This window comes from Leuciscus leuciscus (genome assembly GCF_965113295.1).
Source record: "Leuciscus leuciscus genome assembly, contig: HAP1_SCAFFOLD_97, whole genome shotgun sequence".
Taxonomy (NCBI): domain Eukaryota; kingdom Metazoa; phylum Chordata; class Actinopteri; order Cypriniformes; family Leuciscidae; genus Leuciscus; species Leuciscus leuciscus.
This window is the reverse complement of record NW_028118530.1, coordinates 36,661-43,974: the sequence shown is the minus strand read 5'-3', so window position 1 is coordinate 43,974 and position 7,314 is coordinate 36,661.

The window sequence follows — 7,314 nt, the reverse complement described above, 5'->3', positions numbered from 1 at the left end:
TCAGCATTTCATGCTTGAACCCCTAATAAGAAGAGACGTTTTTGCCAGTTATAGCGCCACCTATTGTCCGATCTTCACGAAACTTGGCATGCTTCTTCACCATGTTAGGACACATATGCTCATCGATTTTTGTGAAGTTTGGTGTTTTCCCTTAGGTTGTATAGGCTTTTGAGTGTTTTTTGTCCCTCCCCTTTCCTAAATGACCCTGTTACAGCCAGGCAAATGCAAAAGTTCAACTTTTTTTCGATAATTATTTATCTAGAGAGTCCAGAGAATTGTCCTAGACTGGTCTGGTTCCGATTGGACCAAAAACCAGGGACTAGTTTGCCAAAGTAGGCTTTGGACAAAAGTGGCCATATAAATTTTTTTTTTGCTCAAATCGGGATTTGGAGATAGCCAGGTTGTTCGTCTGGAGCCAGGGATCACAGTGATGCTAAATTTGAGCCTCTATGACAAAGTATGTAGGAGTTATGGCCAATTCAGTAAATGTGGTCATTATAGCACCACCTATTGGCCAATCTGGGCCATATTTTGATAGGTTTTCCCCAAATTGAGCACTATCATTTGGCCAAGTTTCAAGGTTCCAGCTCTTACAGTTTGGTCTGCACGATGCGTTTTAGGGCGGAATAATAATAATAATAATAATAATAAAAATCAGTACAATTACAATAGGGTTTCAGCATTTCATGCTTGAACCCCTAATAAGAAGAGACGTTTTTGCCAGTTATAGCGCCACCTATTGTCCGATCTTCACGAAACTTGGCATGCTTCTTCACCATGTTAGGACACATATGCTCATCGATTTTTGTGAAGTTTGGTGTTTTCCCTTAGGTTGTATAGGCTTTTGAGTGTTTTTTGTCCCTCCCCTTTCCTAAATGACCCTGTTACAGCCAGGCAAATGCAAAAGTTCAACTTTTTTTCGATAATTATTTATCTAGAGAGTCCAGAGAATTGTCCTAGACTGGTCTGGTTCCGATTGGACCAAAAACCAGGGACTAGTTTGCCAAAGTAGGCTTTGGACAAAAGTGGCCATATAAATTTTTTTTTTGCTCAAATCGGGATTTGGAGATAGCCAGGTTGTTCGTCTGGAGCCAGGGATCACAGTGATGCTAAATTTGAGCCTCTATGACAAAGTATGTAGGAGTTATGGCCAATTCAGTAAATGTGGTCATTATAGCACCACCTATTGGCCAATCTGGGCCATATTTTGATAGGTTTTCCCCAAATTGAGCACTATCATTTGGCCAAGTTTCAAGGTTCCAGCTCTTACAGTTTGGTCTGCACGATGCGTTTTAGGGCGGAATAATAATAATAATAATAATAATAAAAATCAGTACAATTACAATAGGGTTTCAGCATTTCATGCTTGAACCCCTAATAAGAAGAGACGTTTTTGCCAGTTATAGCGCCACCTATTGTCCGATCTTCACGAAACTTGGCATGCTTCTTCACCATGTTAGGACACATATGCTCATCGATTTTTGTGAAGTTTGGTGTTTTCCCTTAGGTTGTATAGGCTTTTGAGTGTTTTTTGTCCCTCCCCTTTCCTAAATGACCCTGTTACAGCCAGGCAAATGCAAAAGTTCAACTTTTTTTTGATAATTATTTATCTAGACAGTCCAGAGAATTGTCCTAGACTGGTCTGGTTCCGATTGGACCAAAAACCAGGGACTAGTTTGCCAAAGTAAGCTTTGGACAAAAGTGGCCATATAAATTTTTTTTTTGCTCAAATCGGGATTTGGAGATAGCCAGGTTGTTCGTCTGGAGCCAGGGATCACAGTGATGCTAAAATTGAGCCTCTATGACAAAGTATGTAGGAGTTATGGCCAATTCAGTAAATGTGGTCATTATAGCACCACCTATTGGCCAATCTGGGCCATATTTTGATAGGTTTTCCCCAAATTGAGCACTATCATTTGGCCAAGTTTCAAGGTTCCAGCTCTTACAGTTTGGTCTGCACGATGCGTTTTAGGGCGGAATAATAATAATAATAATAATAATAAAAATCAGTACAATTACAATAGGGTTTCAGCATTTCATGCTTGAACCCCTAATAAGAAGAAACGTTTTTGCCAGTTATAGCGCCACCTATTGTCCGATCTTCACGAAACTTGGCATGCTTCTTCACCATGTTAGGACACATATGCTCATCGATTTTTGTGAAGTTTGGTGTTTTCCCTTAGGTTGTATAGGCTTTTGAGTGTTTTTTGTCCCTCCCCTTTCCTAAATGACCCTGTTACAGCCAGGCAAATGCAAAAGTTCAACTTTTTTTCGATAATTATTTATCTAGACAGTCCAGAGAATTGTCCTAGACTGGTCTGGTTCCGATTGGACCAAAAACCAGGGACTAGTTTGCCAAAGTAAGCTTTGGACAAAAGTGGCCATATACATTTTTTTTTTGCTCAAATCGGGATTTGGAGATAGCCAGGTTGTTCGTCTGGAGCCAGGGATCACAGTGATGCTAAATTTGAGCCTCTATGACAAAGTATGTAGGAGTTATGGCCAATTCAGTAAATGTGGTCATTATAGCACCACCTATTGGCCAATCTGGGCCATATTTTGATAGGTTTTCCCCAAATTGAGCACTATCATTTGGCCAAGTTTCAAGGTTCCAGCTCTTACAGTTTGGTCTGCACGATGCGTTTTAGGGCGGAATAATAATAATAATAATAATAATAAAAATCAGTACAATTACAATAGGGTTTCAGCATTTCATGCTTGAACCCCTAATAAGAAGAGACGTTTTTGCCAGTTATAGCGCCACCTATTGTCCGATCTTCACGAAACTTGGCATGCTTCTTCACCATGTTAGGACACATATGCTCATCGATTTTTGTGAAGTTTGGTGTTTTCCCTTAGGTTGTATAGGCTTTTGAGTGTTTTTTGTCCCTCCCCTTTCCTAAATGACCCTGTTACAGCCAGGCAAATGCAAAAGTTCAACTTTTTTTTGATAATTATTTATCTAGACAGTCCAGAGAATTGTCCTAGACTGGTCTGGTTCCGATTGGACCAAAAACCAGGGACTAGTTTGCCAAAGTAAGCTTTGGACAAAAGTGGCCATATAAATTTTTTTTTTGCTCAAATCGGGATTTGGAGATAGCCAGGTTGTTCGTCTGGAGCCAGGGATCACAGTGATGCTAAAATTGAGCCTCTATGACAAAGTATGTAGGAGTTATGGCCAATTCAGTAAATGTGGTCATTATAGCACCACCTATTGGCCAATCTGGGCCATATTTTGATAGGTTTTCCCCAAATTGAGCACTATCATTTGGCCAAGTTTCAAGGTTCCAGCTCTTACAGTTTGGTCTGCACGATGCGTTTTAGGGCGGAATAATAATAATAATAATAATAATAAAAATCAGTACAATTACAATAGGGTTTCAGCATTTCATGCTTGAACCCCTAATAAGAAGAAACGTTTTTGCCAGTTATAGCGCCACCTATTGTCCGATCTTCACGAAACTTGGCATGCTTCTTCACCATGTTAGGACACATATGCTCATCGATTTTTGTGAAGTTTGGTGTTTTCCCTTAGGTTGTATAGGCTTTTGAGTGTTTTTTGTCCCTCCCCTTTCCTAAATGACCCTGTTACAGCCAGGCAAATGCAAAAGTTCAACTTTTTTTCGATAATTATTTATCTAGACAGTCCAGAGAATTGTCCTAGACTGGTCTGGTTCCGATTGGACACATATGCTCATCGATTTTTGTGAAGTTTGGTGTTTTCCCTTAGGTTGTATAGGCTTTTGAGTGTTTTTTGTCCCTCCCCTTTCCTAAATGACCCTGTTACAGCCAGGCAAATGCAAAAGTTCAACTTTTTTTCGATAATTATTTATCTAGACAGTCCAGAGAATTGTCCTAGACTGGTCTGGTTCCGATTGGACCAAAAACCAGGGACTAGTTTGCCAAAGTAGGCTTTGGACAAAAGTGGCCATATAAATTTTTTTTTTGCTCAAATCGGGATTTGGAGATAGCCAGGTTGTTCGTCTGGAGCCAGGGATCACAGTGATGCTAAATTTGAGCCTCTATGACAAAGTATGTAGGAGTTATGGCCAATTCAGTAAATGTGGTCATTATAGCACCACCTATTGGCCAATCTGGGCCATATTTTGATAGGTTTTCCCCAAATTGAGCACTATCATTTGGCCAAGTTTCAAGGTTCCAGCTCTTACAGTTTGGTCTGCACGATGCGTTTTAGGGCGGAATAATAATAATAATAATAATAATAAAAATCAGTACAATTACAATAGGGTTTCAGCATTTCATGCTTGAACCCCTAATAAGAAGAGACGTTTTTGCCAGTTATAGCGCCACCTATTGTCCGATCTTCACGAAACTTGGCATGCTTCTTCACCATGTTAGGACACATATGCTCATCGATTTTTGTGAAGTTTGGTGTTTTCCCTTAGGTTGTATAGGCTTTTGAGTGTTTTTTGTCCCTCCCCTTTCCTAAATGACCCTGTTACAGCCAGGCAAATGCAAAAGTTCAACTTTTTTTCGATAATTATTTATCTAGAGAGTCCAGAGAATTGTCCTAGACTGGTCTGGTTCCGATTGGACCAAAAACCAGGGACTAGTTTGCCAAAGTAGGCTTTGGACAAAAGTGGCCATATAAATTTTTTTTTTGCTCAAATCGGGATTTGGAGATAGCCAGGTTGTTCGTCTGGAGCCAGGGATCACAGTGATGCTAAATTTGAGCCTCTATGACAAAGTATGTAGGAGTTATGGCCAATTCAGTAAATGTGGTCATTATAGCACCACCTATTGGCCAATCTGGGCCATATTTTGATAGGTTTTCCCCAAATTGAGCACTATCATTTGGCCAAGTTTCAAGGTTCCAGCTCTTACAGTTTGGTCTGCACGATGCGTTTTAGGGCGGAATAATAATAATAATAATAATAATAAAAATCAGTACAATTACAATAGGGTTTCAGCATTTCATGCTTGAACCCCTAATAAGAAGAGACGTTTTTGCCAGTTATAGCGCCACCTATTGTCCGATCTTCACGAAACTTGGCATGCTTCTTCACCATGTTAGGACACATATGCTCATCGATTTTTGTGAAGTTTGGTGTTTTCCCTTAGGTTGTATAGGCTTTTGAGTGTTTTTTGTCCCTCCCCTTTCCTAAATGACCCTGTTACAGCCAGGCAAATGCAAAAGTTCAACTTTTTTTTGATAATTATTTATCTAGACAGTCCAGAGAATTGTCCTAGACTGGTCTGGTTCCGATTGGACCAAAAACCAGGGACTAGTTTGCCAAAGTAAGCTTTGGACAAAAGTGGCCATATAAATTTTTTTTTTGCTCAAATCGGGATTTGGAGATAGCCAGGTTGTTCGTCTGGAGCCAGGGATCACAGTGATGCTAAAATTGAGCCTCTATGACAAAGTATGTAGGAGTTATGGCCAATTCAGTAAATGTGGTCATTATAGCACCACCTATTGGCCAATCTGGGCCATATTTTGATAGGTTTTCCCCAAATTGAGCACTATCATTTGGCCAAGTTTCAAGGTTCCAGCTCTTACAGTTTGGTCTGCACGATGCGTTTTAGGGCGGAATAATAATAATAATAATAATAATAAAAATCAGTACAATTACAATAGGGTTTCAGCATTTCATGCTTGAACCCCTAATAAGAAGAAACGTTTTTGCCAGTTATAGCGCCACCTATTGTCCGATCTTCACGAAACTTGGCATGCTTCTTCACCATGTTAGGACACATATGCTCATCGATTTTTGTGAAGTTTGGTGTTTTCCCTTAGGTTGTATAGGCTTTTGAGTGTTTTTTGTCCCTCCCCTTTCCTAAATGACCCTGTTACAGCCAGGCAAATGCAAAAGTTCAACTTTTTTTCGATAATTATTTATCTAGACAGTCCAGAGAATTGTCCTAGACTGGTCTGGTTCCGATTGGACCAAAAACCAGGGACTAGTTTGCCAAAGTAAGCTTTGGACAAAAGTGGCCATATACATTTTTTTTTTGCTCAAATCGGGATTTGGAGATAGCCAGGTTGTTCGTCTGGAGCCAGGGATCACAGTGATGCTAAAATTGAGCCTCTATGACAAAGTATGTAGGAGTTATGGCCAATTCAGTAAATGTGGTCATTATAGCACCACCTATTGGCCAATCTGGGCCATATTTTGATAGGTTTTCCCCAAATTGAGCACTATCATTTGGCCAAGTTTCAAGGTTCCAGCTCTTACAGTTTGGTCTGCACGATGCGTTTTAGGGCGGAATAATAATAATAATAATAATTAAAGCTGCAAGCAGCATTTATCGGGGTTCAAGCAGTTAACGCCTTTAAGGCCTTTAAGCACACAAGCATCAAAAGACATTAAGTTTTATTTAGCAAGCATTTAACAACTGACATAATAGACGGAAAAGACCATTTACAGCCAATACAGGCAGTTTACCATGGGAAATATATGGTTTTAAAGCTTTTTAACAGTTATAGCGCCACCTTTGGTCCGATCTCCATTAAATTTGGCATGCTTGTTAATGATGTTATGTCACATATGCTCACCAATTTTTGTGAAGTTCTGAGTTTTCATTTATGATTTATAGGCATTTTAGTGTATTTTGCCACGCCCCTTTTATAAATTACCCTATTACAGCCACCCAAATGCAAAAGTTAAACTTTTTTTCAATAATTATTGTTCTAGAGAGTCCAGAGAATTGTCCTAGACTGGTCTGGTTCCGATCGGGCGAAAAACCAGGGACTAGTTCGCAAAAGTAGGTTTTTAACATATTCATGAATATTTAATTAAGTGTTTGATTGACAGCAATGGTTCTTGAGGCAAAGTTGTTCAGCATGAGCAGATCTATAAGATGATATGCATTTTGTGATGATCAGTGTAACACCACGTGATTACAGAGCCATAAAACTCGTTAGCGCCAACTAGTGGCCGATTTCTTTCAAAATTCTCACAGACCTCTAGGGGCTTGAGCCGAACATGCCCACCGAGTTTCGCTCCGATCGGACTTCGTTAACGGTGGTCAAACCTCATTGGCCAATGGCGGCCATGTTTTTCGAGATACGCCAATATCCTTTTAGACATAGGTGGCCCCTTGGGCCAAGACACTGCATACCAAATTTCAAGTCATTTGGAAAAACGGTCAGGTGTCTATATGTTTTTTTTTTGTTTATAGCGCCACCATGTGGCCAATCGACGCAATTTTTTTTACTGTGACCTCAGATTGACCTCTTAAACATGTGTGCCAAGTTTGGTGAAGATATCTCATTTACTTCTCGAGTTATAGCCATTTTAGTAAAATAGGCTCCTCCCACAACCTTAATTTATCACCCCCTAGCGACCAGGA